The sequence below is a fragment of the Mesocricetus auratus genome, unplaced genomic scaffold, assembly GCF_017639785.1.
Source record: "Mesocricetus auratus isolate SY011 unplaced genomic scaffold, BCM_Maur_2.0 Super-Scaffold_100011, whole genome shotgun sequence".
In the NCBI taxonomy this organism is placed as follows: Eukaryota; Metazoa; Chordata; class Mammalia; order Rodentia; family Cricetidae; genus Mesocricetus; species Mesocricetus auratus.
In genome coordinates, this window is record NW_024429195.1 from 27,753,011 (window position 1) to 27,769,463 (window position 16,453).

General features: G+C 40.5%; 1 pseudogene; it reads right to left on the bottom strand.

The window, feature by feature from the left end:
* Nucleotides 1-10,888: 10,888 nt before the first annotated feature.
* On the bottom strand, nucleotides 10,889-10,989 carry LOC121143367 (annotated as a pseudogene).
* Nucleotides 10,990-16,453: the final 5,464 nt, after the last annotated feature.

Consider the following 16,453-nt stretch of genomic DNA (forward strand, 5'->3'; position numbering starts at 1 on the left):
TGGTAAGAAGGAAAAGCAACTAGAACAAGTTTATAATGTTCAAAAGCAGCTCATGCCTTCTGTCGATGTGTCTACACCATGTGCTCTATTTTTTTTTTCCTAAATCAAAATATTTCACCAGCCGGGAATTGGAGGCACATGCCTTTAATCCCAGCACTTGGGAAGCAGAGGCAGGCGGATCTCTGTGAGTTCGAGGTCAGCCTCGTCTGCAAGAGAGTTCCAGGACAGCCTCCAAAACAATACAGAGAACCCTGTCTCAAAAAAACAAGAAAAAGAAAACACTTCACCATCATAGGTTTGTAATTTGAAAAGTAACATTGCACAAAACCCTTAATCTAAGCTACCGTGATTAGGTAATCGTTTTTTTTTTTCATTTCAGTAGGCATTCCTTATATAATCCAACATTGCCATTAGAAACTTTCTTCCCGATATCCATGGCCTATAAAATCAGCAGTGGAATTTTTACATTATAAATTATCCAACTTCAGAATATAGATACTTAAAGAGAAAAAGGAATCTTTTTTTTTTGTCCCAGAGCCTACTGAATACTATAGTTCTAATTCTTTAATGGAGGTAAAAACCCTCCACATGTATAATTATCAGTGACTTTTTATTGCATGTCTTTATTGGAGACAGGAATGCATGCTGTGGTGAGTGTCTACAGGGCAGAGGAAAACTTTTAGAGACCAGTTCTGTCCTTCCACCACTTGGGGCCCAGGGATTGAACTCTGGTCATCAGGCTTGGCTGCAGGTGCCATTACCTGCTGAGCCACCTTGCTAGCCCTGTGGGTATTTTCATTGTTATTTGTTTTAACAGTTAGAAAACATCAGGTTGTATTGGACAGTGTAAGTAATAACTGCTATGTGAAATCGTGGTTTCTGTTGTACATATACACATATGCCTCCACACAATGGAAAAGGAATTCCATCCTGTTGCTAGTGATTGGGAAGGTTTGGAGGGACACATGAGTTAAGGAGTCAGATACCAGGTATAAAAAGAAAATGTTTGGAGTTAGTAATATCCATTTATTCCGTGACTGCTTCTTCAGTGTCTCAGCATCAAACTGTTGTGTGAAAACTGCCTAAAACTATGAAAGGGCACAAAGCCCACTTTAGAGTGGCCTCCTCTGCTCTGGATGGAGTTTATAATCTAGTTGGAAAGAGAAGCCACAGAGTCAAGTCATTCAAGGAACACTAATTAAATCCTTGAAGTATTGATGATAGCCAACAATTTTGGAAAATTGATGTGAGCAATAGCAATTGGGGAATGTGTTAGGAAAAACTTATAACAAATCATCAGTTTGTTTGCTTGTTTGTTTATTTATTTATCTCTGATTCTAGGCAAACACTTTACCACTGGACCACATCTGAATTTAACCTGAATTTTAAATAGGAGGCTAAAGAAGGAATAGGCTTTGCAACCAGATGAACTGCGCATGACTGAGTGAAGAAAGCTCTGGATGCATAAGACTCTGTAACTAATTCAGGATAAAAAGTGGGGCTGGATGAGTAAAGTGAAGTCTAGTATACAGAAAAGCCTTCCCTTGGGGGGATGAGAGCTTCCCAGGTAGCCATAATGAGGGAAACCCTCCTCTCTAGTCTTCACTTTATCTAGCTATCCCAGAGTTCATAGGTATTTGAGACAGAGTTGTAGACAACGAGAAGGGAGCAGCTGGATGCTCAGGACAAGGTCCTTCAGTCCTCTCCAACCCTTCTTTTGAGGTGGAAACAATCAACAAACCCAGCTGAGGTGATCTTTTGCAAGTAGGGAAAGTTGAACATTCCAAGATGGCAGTTGCTTGGCTCAGAAAAAGTCACTCAGAGCACTGGAGAATTCCTAGAGTTTCCTAAATAAGAAAACAGTAGGATTTTTCTCTAGAGTGTTGCTCCACAAGCATTTTATGTGGTAGGCTGGAGGGGGAAAAGGAGGCCGGACAGGAAATTATGCACTGGTAGAATAAAGCATGTGTAGAAAATGCTACACTGGCAAAGGGTCAGAAGTAAAGCCTGTCACAGACCGCTGTGCATGTGTACCCTGGAAACCTGAAATTTGAGCCATTTCAATGAGGTGGCAGACACTCCAACAGTGATTGTCAGCATCATTTAACAGTTGTTACATTAATGATGTATATGGTTCCTTCATATTCATGTTAGCATAATTATGCACTAGTTATGCTTGTGGGATGTGTTCATTCTCAAGAGAAAAAAAAGCCAAATATCTCCTAACTTGGTATAATAGGCATTCTTAGGTATAACAGGCAAAGGCATTTTTCTTGTACAGACCATCTTGGTTGAAAGTCATAGCTCATTCATTTTGGTACTCATGGTGTCGAAAGAGTATTCAGTAATTGTTCGTTCAGTGGACCAGTGACACCAATGATGAGTAATTGAGGAAAGAAATATCTAGAATCATAATAACAATCAAAACAATACAGAGTAAAGCATAGTGAATGACTTAAGTAGACCCTAAGCTATGGGAGACCAATGATCTCTATCCTTTTAGGTTAAGGGCAATTTCTATAGTGTGCCTCCCTGACTCTTCCAGGGTCATATCCCATGAAGGACACCGAGTCTATTCATTGTGTTGCCTCAATTATTTCTATAGCAACAGACTCTTTAATATGATAGGAAAATATTTTTAAATCTTATTTTTGAAAACAGCAGCTTACAGTTTTCCTCATAATCACAAATCCACATTTGACAGGATGGTTCTAAGGGTAAAGGTACTTGTGTCCAAACCTGATGACCTACCTGACTTCAATCCTGGGAATTGAGGAAAGGAGAAAGAGAACTGACTGCTGCAACCTGTCCCCTGATGTCCATGCATGCACTGTGGCACATGTGCTTACACCACACACACACACACACACACACACACACACACACACACACACACACAACACACACACACAAGATAAAGATAAATAAGAGATTACAGAGTAGTTCACTTAGGAAAAAGTCCTTCTGACTAATTATTATTCTAGGAGTTCTAGACAAGACTTTATACAGAGAAAAAAAAAAGAAACGGTGCAAGCTTTTCCTGACCTGCATAGGGTTAGACCCATTATGACCTTGTGAAGACCTGCTCAGAGCAGCTGAATACAACACAGTTGTATCCTTCCTTGTGTTGGAAGAGGAAAGGACATTCTCCAGCTTGTTGAACTGCCTGCAGTGTGCTCCAGGCTCCCAGCTTTGTGAGCTGTCACCCATGCTTGGGTGGGCTTTGGTGGTGCAGCTGTCTTTGAGTTAATTCTGCTTCTGTAAGTAGTCCCTCACTCATACTCCTGGAAGTAACTCCAATAAAACTCACTGATTCACTAGATTGGACTTCCATGCTACTTTGGTCTGTACCGCCCTCCCAACCTGGGGTGAATAGATGTGTGTGTTGCATATTTCCAGGAAACGTCTTGCTGTATGACACCCCAAACAGCCCTTAGATATCTGCAGTGAACTATGTGATAAGAACTCCGTTTCAACTTTTTGGACTACTTGTACAAACACATACTGAATTTCAAAGCTACTGTGAGAATTAGAATTCATAAAAATGATCTCTTGAAAGGCAAGAAAACAGGAAAGCATAAATATATTTGCACCTCATTTCTTCCTGACTTTAAGTTGCCCTTTAATAACATGATACTACTTTCGGACTCACTGGCCATGGCATTCATGATTTATTAAAACAAACACAAAACCAAAACCCAGAATGAAAACAGGTTTATGTATATTTGCTTAGAGCAGGAACTATGATGAATTGTGAGCAACAGTTTCAGTGGCATTAAATCAAGTTGCAATAATACTGGAATCTGTAAAACTGTTATTGTTAAGGTTGCCTCCAACACTTAGCAACTTCCAGCACTGCACAGCTGAGCCAACCAAACAACCTTCCAAAGATACTGCTTTTGCAACGTCTTGATTTTCAGCTGCTACAAGACACTTTCCTTGCTTCAACTTACATAGTTTAGTTTGAGATTTTGGGTTTCTGTTTGTTTTTATCAAAATGACTGCATTAGGTAGGAATTCCTAGTAATTGCTATATAAATTTTTTCTGGGCTAAAATTGTTTTTTATTATTTTTTTATTTAGGTTAGAAACAATCTTGTTTCACATGCCAATCCCAGCTCCCTCTTCCTCCCCTCCTCCCCTGCCCTCCTCACCAGGTCCCCCAGTCCCCCACCCAATCTCTACTTTGATCCCCAAGGAGGGTGAGGCCCTCCATGGTGGATCTCCAGTAACTGTCATTTCATCCAGGGCAAGAGTCCCAGCTGAGAGAGCCTCCCATATTGTGGCATGGGTTTTTTAAGGAAAAAAAATATCTTGGATAAGCCAACAAATATTTTCAGTTTTCTTAAATTTTACAAGACATTACTGCACCTGTATTTTGTCTACTGGAGCAAATGAATGTGCTGCAAGTTGACAGCACAGGTCTGCTTTGCCAAACTTAAAGGCTCAGTTGAAAGAAGGGATGTTGATGGGGGATTGCTGAACATGTGCTCCCCCCTTTTTTTCCCAAAGTCTAGGTTTTACCTTTAGGTTTTAGAAGCTCTATCAAAATGCAATCTTTGCTACTCTTGTGACTCTTCTGGTTATTGTCACAGAGCACACAAATAGTCTTAAGTACATGGACTGTAAAGAGAAGCGGCCTAAGGATCCCATAACTTTGTTTTTATTGGGGGAGGGGTACTGCTCAAAATACCACTTTTTCATCAGCTGTGTTCCTATACCAGATACCCAAAGAAATTCATTGATGGCACAAATAACTGTACCACTGTTTGAGCAACTCATTTGTTTTGCAACCTCGTGGGTATTTTGAAGTTTGTAAGCCAGTGTGCTTCCTGTCATTGCTGCTTTGGTGGCTTATCAGATCCCATGGTGTACATTTGTAATTTTTTTTACCTCAATTTATTATTTTGTCTGCTCTTGGTTTGACTGATGATTGCCTTTGTTTGTGGTCTCTTGTACTACTCACACTATTTACATCCTAAAAGCAACCTTCAGTCTTCCTGAATAGAGAGAATAAAGGAGAATATACAGTAATCATTTATGAGTACAGATCATAAAGATTGATCTTGAGATTAGAGAGAGCCCTGGATCAAGAAGTCTAAAGATCATATGATTTCGTTTACTTCTGTCACAATTACAAGCTTTTCCTTCATCACAGTGATTCTAAATGTTAATCTGTAAAAATAATGTTATGAGAAGATCAAATGAAAACAAAATGATGAGTTAAGACTGTAGCTAGGCCACTAAATCCCCAGAGATCTGGAGGCTGCCCCAAACTATCCAGGGCCAGGAGAGGTGAGTGCAGGGCCTTAGCCTACCCTTGGAAGTCCTTAACTGGGGCATGGGAATGTTGCACCACCATCCTGCCTACCGAAACCCAGAGACCTGGGGACAGCCCCAAACTATCCAGCACTGCATCTGCCACCATTGGAGCCTTGGCCCCACCTCCACTGGGAGAGGAAGAGCAACCATCTAAGTCACAGGCCCCACCTATACGATGGGAGGAAAAGAGACCCCCTGAATCACAGGCCTCACCTGTCCTCACTGGAGGAAGAGATGGGTAGATGACAGTACAAGGTCACAGTCAACAACATGAAGAGTAACATGACACCACCAGAGACTAGGGATTCTACACCAGTAAGACCTGAACATCCTAACGCAGATGAAGCAGAAGAAAATAACTTTAAAAATAACTTTATGAAGATGACAGAGGCCCTTAAAGAGGAAATGAGAAACTCCCTTAAAGAAATGAAAGAAAAGACAAACGCAAAAATGGAAGAAATGGAGGAAAAGACAAATAAAAAATGCAAGAAATCAACAAATCTTGTTTTTTTAATTTTTTATAATAACTTTGTAGTTAAATTAGAAACAATCTTATTTTACATATTAATCCCAGTTCCCTCACTCTCTCATCCCCCCATGCTCCCCTCAACCAATTTCTTAAAGAAAGGAAGGAAAGCCAGGAAAAAAACAATCAAATAGGTGAAGGAAACAATTCAAACAGTTCAAGACTTGAAAACAGAATGAATACAAAGACACAATGCATCCTACTTCTACAAACAAGAAACATACCTCAACTTCAAAGACAGACATTACCTCAGAGTAAAGGGTTGGGAAATGATTTTACAATCAAATGGGCCTAAGAAGCAAGCTGGTATAGCTATCCTAATATCTAACAAACTAGACTTCAAACTAAAATTAATCAAAAGACATAAAGAAGGGTATTTCATACTCATCACAGGAAAATCCATCAAGATAAAGTCTCAATTCTGAACATTTATTCCCCAATTACAAGGTCACCCTCATTTGTAAAAGAAACATTCCTAAAGCTTAAATCACACATCAAGCTCCCGACATTAATAGTGGGAGACTTCAACACCCCACTCTCACCACTGGACAGGACTACCAGACAGAAACTTAACAAGAATTAAATTATTACTAAAATTTTGGCGACTAATTATTTTGATATCATTTCTAATCTTACATTGGAAGTAGAAGATTTGAAGCACCTGAAAATAGAGTACACCAGTCACATGCTTAAAATGAGACTTTACTACTGCCCAAGCAATTGACAGATTCAATAGGCTGGGTGGGATGGTGCACACCTGAAGTTACAGCACTCGGGAGGAAATTTTAAAGAAAATCTGGGCTACATAGAGAGTTCCAAGTCAGACAGAACTACAGCAAGAGTCTGTCTTTCAGAAAGAAAGAGCGTTAATTCACAAACTCTTCCATCTACAATGGTGACCTCTCTGAATGACGTGCTGGTGCCATAGTGGCCCAAAAGCTGTGGGCGTCACCTATCACTCTCTGATTGGATATAAGGCCCACTCCATGAGATGAAACCCATGCCTGACATTTGTCAGTTAGCCAAGAATCTGAGACTAGGTAGGCTATGGATGCAGGGGGAAAACCAAGCACTATTGTTCTGCTAAAGGAACACAACAGTAAAATGACTCCTAATGACATTCTGCTGTACTTATAGGCCAGTGTCCTGTCCAGCCATCATCAGATAAGCTTCTTGCAGTAGATGGGAACTAACACAGAGATAACTGTGCAATGTGCAGAGAAAGAGACTTTGGAACATTCAATTCTAAATGCAATGCCTTCATTAAACCCCTCGTTTCAGGAATCAGGGAGTCATGCAGAAGAGGAGACAGAAGGATTTTAAAAGCAGCAAGGATGGAAGACAACAAGCAAACAGTGCCTTCCAAACAGGAATAACAGTACGGCACTCCTGTGACCTCAGAAAGATGGTGGCAGCATGCAAGGGCCTGCGTAGGTTCAAGCCAGATGAGGTGCTGAGAGGGAAACTGGACACTAGCTCCCATCTCTGATGAGAAGATTATTTCCGATGGAAACCACTTGCAAGAAAAAATGTAGTTTTGTCCAATTTAGTCTCACTGGGTATATTATCGACACTTAAGATAGGCCCCATGATCAGCAGCAGATGGCCAACACAAAATAAACTCAATGGTGTTTTTGGAGATCTTTTGACTCACAATGCTTTGTTTGAGAATTTCTTATCTTACAGGACTTTTGCTTATATATTATGGTTTCTGGTTTTGTGTTTTATGAAGGGTGGGTGTGCGTGCACGCGTGTGTACATGCGTGTGTGTGTGTGTGTGTGTGTGTTTCTTGTGCTTTTTCCTTTGTTTGTTGTATCCTGGTTTGTTTGGTTGTTTTTTTAATTTCCTATTGCTTTTTAAAGAGAAAGAAGGCATGAAGTTGGAGGAGAGCGAGGTGGAGGAATGTGGGAGATGAGGGAGGGGAAACCATGATCAGAATGAATTATATGAAAAATTATTTTCAATAAAAATCCAAGTGATATATTAAAATGTAAAAAATAAAAATGTTAATTCTGTATTATTACTGCTATTTAATTAGCACAGTTACATTAGACAGAACTTAGAATCCAAATATCGCTGAAATAAGAGAATGCCAGGTACATACACAAAACTAGCAGTATCCTGTGGTGATACCTTGCTTGTACAAATAAAGCCTGTCTGGGGGTCAGAGAATGGAGCTTGCCACTAACTAGCCATAGAAGTCTGCAGGTCTTTACAGATAGACATGAAGTGAGGTAACTGAAGAAACAGGATATAATCAGAGAGAAACAGGAAGTCACTGTCTTGTCTGCTGAGACTCTAAGGTGGTATGGTGTGCTGTGGCTTGCTCATTCTTTCCAATCTCTCAGCATTTTTCTCTATATCTGACTCCAGCTTTTTATTATCTAGACCAATTAAGAACTCCATTTACAGTATCCAACTTCATTATTTCCTTCAGACATTACTAAGCAGAGTAATAGTCAATAAACAGCATACAGAGACCTTGCCACAAAAAGGCTGGCACAGTTAATATGTGTTTAATAGTCAAAGAGGAATCTGAGTGCTTCTTCAATGGTGCTTTTAGGTAAGACCAGCATTTTAATTGGTAGACTAAAGCATGTTGACCTGTACAACATGGATAAGCCTTGTCCAATAAGTGTGAGGCTAAAATAGAAGAAAATAGAAGAGAAAGACCTTGCAATGGTAAGAGGAAATTCTCCAGTAGACTGCATTTGGACTTTGTTATCCCCTTTTTCCCTGCTGACTGGTTCATATTGTAGACTTGTACTTACCAGCCTCAACAATCACATAAGCCAGTTGCTTATAATAGATTTCTTTAGCTAAATGATAGCTAGATAGATAGTAGCTGATCGATAGATATACAGATGATAGCTAGTGGTTGATGGATAGATAATAAGTGATAGGTGATAGAGAGATGATGCACGTATCTCATTAGCTGTTCTCTGCAGAACCCTAAATAATATGAATTGATTTCAAGATACAGATTTCAAGGAGAAAGAAGGAATATTCAAAATACCACAGAACTTTGCAACACTGACAAACATTTTACACGAATGTGGCCTTTTTTTCCCCCATGAATCATGTTCCTAAAATAACATGCTTCTAAAAATCATGGACAGATGATTCGACCTGCTTTATTTTTATCTTGAAGAAAAGATCAAAAGAAACAGGTTTTACATTGCCATAACCAACTTCTTTCTGTGTCATCCGTTGGAAATATAGACTACTCTTTTACTCCCTTAAGGGATAAAATTAATTACTTTATTTATTAAAACAAATTGGCAGGCCCCATGCTAGACACTGCACCTATGCCCTGACTCTAAGGAACTAGGTTGGGAACCAGACAAGTTGAAACCATTGTCTGACGTATTTGAGGCACACCCCATGTTTAAAAGGTACAAAGCATTGATGTCTAAACCTACAGAAGAATAAGGAAGATGAGGTGCATATTGGATCGGCACAAAAGGAATCTATCTTCCTCTTTCTCTCTTCTTCTTATTCCAGAATCCCCACAAGAAACTCATGTGTTCCTAGGTAAATTCATATTCCTTTCCCTTGCCTTTGCAGGATTCTTGAAGGGTTGTCAAGTGACAGCATGAATGGCCCAAATGCAGATGCACCCTTTGCTCTTAGGGATTCCAGATTACTAATGTGTCTTTAATTCCAGTAGCAAACTTGCAGACAAAGAGTAATTTACATCTCCATTAGATTTCCACACTCAATTGTGGAGCATGAAATTGTAGCAAACTCTCCCACTCTCCTCTTCATTGGATTAGTTTTTCTTGTGAGTCATCCCTGAGAAGCTACATTTATAACTTGTTCTTCATTGACACTACTGAAATTAGTTGATATTGTACAGACCCTTTACGTCTATTTTATCAGTCAAAACCAAATTTAATTATTTCAGTGCCTACAAGAACTTAGTGCTCAAACTGGACTCCAAGGGCAAGTTCAAGTTTTCATGAAAGGCCTTCCGCCATTAGTTCTTTTACTTTTCATCACAGAATCTGGATGACAATACTAGGGAAGCAGATATTTTGAGCCAAGATAGACATGCAACTAACTGCCCAGGGCTATGCTGACAACAGTATAACCCAGTTATGCTGTAACATAGTGTATAACAACAGTACAGTGCAGTGTTTTACTGTTCGGGAAGGTTTAGCAGCTTGAGTGCTGGAGAGGTGGCATGGGACCAGGTTCAGATGTTTTTTATGTGGGGGTCGGTAGCCAAGGGGGATCAGATTTGAAGAGACAGAGTGTACACTTCTTAGTCGGGGGCATTTTAAGACTACATTGTAAACAGATGTGTTTTGAAGAAAGACATACCATACTAAGACCCTGGAGAGGAGGCAAGCCAGGAGACAGTGAGGCTCCACAAGCTTGCTGAAGTTCTGAGCTGGAGTCCAGTCTCCTAGAGATTCTCACTGAGATGTGAGCAGGCAGCCAGGGCAGGCTGCAAACCTGGCCAGCATCAGTGATGGTCAATAGAACAGTGGCGCCTTGGTGTTAATTTGGGTTTCTGGGTTGGCTTTTCATCACATGGTGTTAGAGGAGCAGATACTCTTCACTCCCAGAGGAGAAGCAGGAGGCTCTAGCTGTCAAAGGGCAAAGCTTCCAGCTAGTTTTGATATAATTCACAGCCAGAGATCATGGCTGATAACCAAGAACCAGAGACTGAGAATAGCCACCTATGGGAAAAGCTGTTAATATATTCTATACTCCCATGTCATGGTTCTACTGATTTCTTGTTCAGAATTCAGTCACATGGTCACAAGAAATCTTCAAGAAAGGCTGGGGGTTATTACTCAGATAAAAATAAAAGTTCTGGGATTGGAGAGATGGCTCACAGATGAAAGGCAAAAATCTCAAAGTAGTTTTGATTTGTGGTTCTCTGATGGCTAAGAATGTTGAACATTTCTTTTAAGTGTTTCTCAGCCATTTGTATTTCCTCTTTTGAAAACAGTTTAGATCGGCACCAGATTTTTAATTTGGGCTGTTTTCTTAATGTCCAATTTTTAAAAATTCTTTATATATTTTTGAAAAACTATGAAATGATTCATTAATTTGCATCTCATTTTTACACAGGGGCCAAGCTAATCATCTTCGTATCTTTCCAATTTTAGTATGCGTGTTGTCAAAGCGGAGCTGATTTCCTTTTACTTTGAATACAAGTTATTCTAAAAAAAGAGGAGATCTCATTCAGGATCAGCTAACCCTTTCTATCAGAATCACCTTATTCCCTGTAAAAACGCTGTCTTAAAAACCCTGCTAGACATGGCAATGTATGTTTCTAATGCCAGCACTTGGGGAGACCAAAGGTCATACTATGCCAGAACAAAGATCTTCATGTCATAATCAGAGCACAAGGGACTTGTAGCAGTGAAAATGAGGTAGTTGTTTTAGGGTTGTGCAAAGAACAAGCTTTGCAGTTCTGAGCACACGCCCTTTCTCCACTTCCTCATTGACTGAGGAATCAGGAGGGTTCAGCCTCACATGCCATCCAGGGCTTATCTCTCTGCCAGCTTAGATTTATCTTTTTCTAAAAACAAACAAAGCCAAACAAAAGCCTGTGAGTAGGTTCATCTCTACACCTTCTACACTGTTTTAAATCTTACCAAACACTTAACCTCCTCGTCAAGAGTCAGCTGTTGTCACCAACAGCTGTATTCCATACCCACAGTGTCTACACTGAGCATCAGCTTTGAAATTTCCTATAGGAGCTAGAACACCCGATTCTTAGTTTCATCTTGCATTTCATGAAAATAAACCTGATTTCTCTGAGTTATTTTCTGGACAAATAAAGTTATAAAAGGAGGATGCATTTGTGTCTGCATTTCTAGGCATACAGTAGACATTCTTTAAAATGTTGGCTAGCTTTCCTCCCTACTAATCACCCTCTGTCCATTTCATTGTTTTTCTATTCTGTTTTGTTTTGTCTTTTCAGACACAGCTGTGTAACCAAAACTGGGTTTAAACTTAAAATTCTGCTTTGTTCTCCTAATTTCTCTTTTTGGCAATGATAGGCACTCATCACCACAGTCAGATTTCCAGGTTCTTTTTTTAAAAAAATGTTTTATTTAGATTGCTTAGTGTGTGTGTGTGTGTGTGTGTGTGTGTGTGTGCACATATGAGTGCAGGTAACCATGGAGAGCAAAAGGAGGTGTTAAATCCTCTGCAGCTGAATTTACAGGTAGTCGTGAGCCACCTGGCATGCGGGCTGGGAAGTGAACTCAGCTCCCCTGAGTAAGCACTCACACCTAACTGCTTCAGCCCCTCCATATTCTTTGTATTTTTAAAACTATACTTGTCAATATGTGGTGTCATACTAGCTACACCAAAAAAGGTCAAATCTTAAGTCCTAATTGAAATTCTCTTGACATTCTAACTCAAAATTAATTTGATAATTTTTAAAATGAAGTTTAAGTCAACAACTAAATGGCAATTTAAAAAATCATTCTAACATAATATAATGCAGAGATAGACCAGTTTGATACTTATACTGAAGAATGAAATTAGGAAACATGAACGTCTGTTTTCTATAGTTAAGCCATTATTTTTCTACAGGGTCAAAAAAACCTTTGCATGGACAGTAAGAGACAATCTACGTCACACTATGCCAATAGTTTTAAATGTTGAGCCGGGGCATCTCAGGCAGGATACACTGGCATGGCTTAGCATGATGCTTCAAACTGGGGAGGAGATATGTGTTCAGGATCAAGTCTGCAGTGGAACTGAGGTGCAACAGTAGCAAGCACTGCTGGAGATGCCTTGGATCCATCACATTTGACTCGAAGTACGTTTTTTATCGTTGATTAGTCAGAGAAGCCTTTTACTGTTGCCAAGATTTTCATGACCGTGAAGATTCACAGTTTGATCAGGGGGGATGAGCTGACTCTGGGTAAGGATACTCATGGGCATGTCTGAAACCCTGTGGTGGAAGCAGAGAATTGACTCCTGTGGTGGCTATTCTTGTTTATCAACTTGACTGCATCTGAAATGAAGTAAAACCCAAGTGACTGGTGTGAGGGATGTTATTTATTAATTAAAGCGTTTGAAGTGGGAAGACCCACTTCTAATCCAGATCTTGGAGATGGGAAGATCTGCTTTTAATCTAGATCACATCTGCTGGCAGCCTATACAAAGGGTGTGGCAGAAGGAAGCTTGCTCTCTCTCTTTGCCTGCTTGCTCTCAGTCTGGCTAGCAAGTTCATTCCTTCACTGGCATTACAGCTCACTTCTTCGGGATTCCAGCACACTGAGGACCAACTGAGACATCCAGGCTTATGGACTGCACAACTACTGGATTCTTGAACCATCTATTCATGGGCAATCATTGTTAGATTAGCTGGATCACAGTTTGTATGCCATCTTTGCATATCTCTAGCTGTCCTGGAACTCGCTCTGTAGATCAGGCTGTTCTTGAACTCACAGAGATCCACCTGCCTCTGCCTTCCAAGTGCTGGAATTAAAGGTGTGGGTCACCACTATCTAGCACCGTACTCTTTTTGTATATAGAGAGATCCACTCTGTAAATTCTGTTTTTCTAAAGAACCCAAACTAATATGGGTCACATGAAAGTTTTCCTGTGACCTTCACACACACGCCATCGCACATACATGCATATATACATGTAATAAATAAAAACTACAACATAATTTATTTCAAAAATCTCCATCTAGAAAGAAGAATTATGGAATATTAGTTTAAGTTATGTTACATTCATTTATGCTGTGGAATATTTGTTTAAGTATGCAAAGATGCGTTGCTTTATTTTATGTTGCATTTGTTTAACTCTATAAAGCTGTGATACTTTGCCTGCCTAAAATACCTGATTGGTCAAATAAAGAGCTGAATGGCCAATAGCTAGGTTGGAGAGTGACAGGCAGAGAGAATAAATATGAGGAGAAATCTAAAGAAAGAATAAGGAGAAATGAGAAAAGGAGAAGGAGAGGAGGATGCCAGGGACCAGCCACCCAGCCACACAGCCAGGCAAGGAGTAAGGAAGGAAGGCATATAGAATAAAGAAAGGTAAAAAGCCCAGCGTCAAAACATAGTTAAAAAGAAATGGGATAATTTAAGTTAGAAAAACTGGCTAGAAACAAGCTAAGCTAAGGCCGGGCATTCATAGGTAACAATAAGTTTCCATGTATTTATTTGGGAGCTGGGTGGTGGGCCCCCAAAGAATAAAATAAAAATAAAACAGCTATAAAGAATGTCCCACTTACACGTTTTTTCCAGGAGGGACAGGCTGAGGGAAGCTGTGGATGGAGTGCCTGCTCTTCCAACTGCTGGTTTTCTGACTACATATTTGTCTCTGTGTTCTGAGATGAGCATGGCTTGAAGAATGGGGACCAAAACAAGTTTATCAACCAGCCCACAACTGAGTAGGAAGAATGGTAAATGTGAGCCTTGAATTTAAGTCCTTTACCTTGAACACTATCCCACAAATACTAGGTTTTATAGTTGTGAAAGAAGTTAGGAGAAAGGTAAAGAAAATTAAAATGAAATGGCCCCTAAATCTGGAGGTTTATATATAAGAACAATAGCCAGGTGCTGAAGTAAAAGTCAATGGAGACCACACCATGGGTGACTGACTCCAGCTGCTTCAGCCTTGCTCCAGGTTCCGTGTCTTTTAGGTGATATTGATATGCGTTTTGGCAGCTAATGAATGATAATAAAACATCCCATGTATTCACAATAACTGCTTCATTTTCTGCCTGTTTGCTGGTGTGGTGTATCCGTGATGGTGAGTGCTTTGTTTGGCTCTTGAGTTTCGTCAGACGTATCTTTTCCTCCCAGTTAGATTGTAATATTATTGAAACGTCCTCCCTTCTCTCTCTCTTCCTCTTCACTCCTTCTCTTTCTTCTTGTTTTCCCTTCACTTTACTTGTTTCTCCTTCCTTTCCACATAATTTTGTAATGGCAAGGGGGAAAACTACACTGATGTTTGTGTTTCTGAACTGACTGGTAAATAAAATTTAATTTCAGATTATGTAGTAATTTTAGCCTATTTGCAATCTATAATTATGTATTATTAATGAGTTTCCCAGTTTGGGCAAGAATCTATACAAATCAGTTTCATTTTCAGTTAAGAGATACTGGCTTACATTTTTTTCTTTTGCACTAATCTCAATGTCTTAAATTTGTCATGCTACAAATGGTCTCTGGCATAGAGCAAAGGAGTACCAGCCTACAATCCACACTGCCAGAGAAGCTAGGAAGCAAGGAGAACCCTAAGACAGACATACATGGTCCCCTGGAGAAGGGGAAAGGGAAAGGATCTCCTGAGTTAATTGGGAGCTTGGTGAGAGGGGAGAGGGAGTTAGAAGAAAGTGAAGGGGAGAAGAGGAGGGGAGAGGAGGGCAGGAAGATTGAGTCAGGGAAGAATAGAGGAGAGCAAGAAAAGAGATACCATAACAGAGGGAGCTGTTATAGGTTTAAAGAGAAATCTGGCACTGGGGAAATTTCCAGAGATCTACAAGGATGATACCAACTAACAATCTAAGCAATAGTGAAGAGGCTACCTTAAATACCCTTCCCCAATAATGAGATTGAGGGACTACCTTATGTGCCATCCTAAAGCCTTCATCCAGTAGCTGATGGAAGCAGAAGCGGACACCCACAGCTAAACACTGAGCTGAACTGCTGGAATCCAGTTGCAGAGAGGGAGGAGTGATGAGCAAAGGGGTCAAGACCATGCTGGTGAAACCAATAGAAACATCTGACCTGAACAAGAGGGAGCTCATGGTCCCAGACTGATGGGAAACCAGCGTAGGACTGTTCCAGACCCCCAGAATGAGGATGTCAGTTTGGAGGTCTGGTTAATCTATGGGGCCTCTGGTAGTGGATCAGTATTTATCCCTAGTACACAAATGGACTTTGGGTGCCCATTCTACATAGAGGGAAACTCTCTCAGCCTAGACACATGGGGGAGGGCCTAGGCCCTGCTCCAAAGGATATGACAGTTTTTGAAGATCCCCCAGGGAAGGCCTCACTCTCCCTGGGGATCAGAAAGGGGATGGGATGGGGGGGTTGGTGGGGAGCAGGGGAGGAGGGGAGGGAGAAGGAACTGGAATTGACATGGAAAGCAAGTTTGTTTCTAATTTAAATAAAAGACAGAGGGGGAGAAAGGTCTCTGGGGTTGTGGTGCTGCTTTCTAACTTGAGATTGGCCCTTGCTCAGCCTTCCTCAGCCTTCTGACAGCAGCAGGTAGTAGCAGTGCAGAAACCCAGAACTGGCAAAGGGCTGGCAGTGATGGTGGAGTGCTTGGCCTTAAATGGGGTATCTGTGTCAACCACGTTAAACCCCAGGAAACATCTCAGGGGGGAAAAAAATAAAAGAGCCAGAGGATGGGGCTGTGCAGCAAAATGATGTATTCTGGATGTAACAGAGTGCTTGTACTCATGAACTCATGGCAGTTGTAGTTATCTTAACAAGACCCACACAGATTGAGCCCTTTCAAGTTCTGTCATAGGTGGAAGAAGACACCACGAGCCCCCATCCCTACCTGAAAGATGATTGGCAGTTAATGGCTTCTGGGATATGGGACTGTCATTTTCTTCAGTAATGTAGTCACTGACAAGTTGCCCACACTTTAATTAATAAC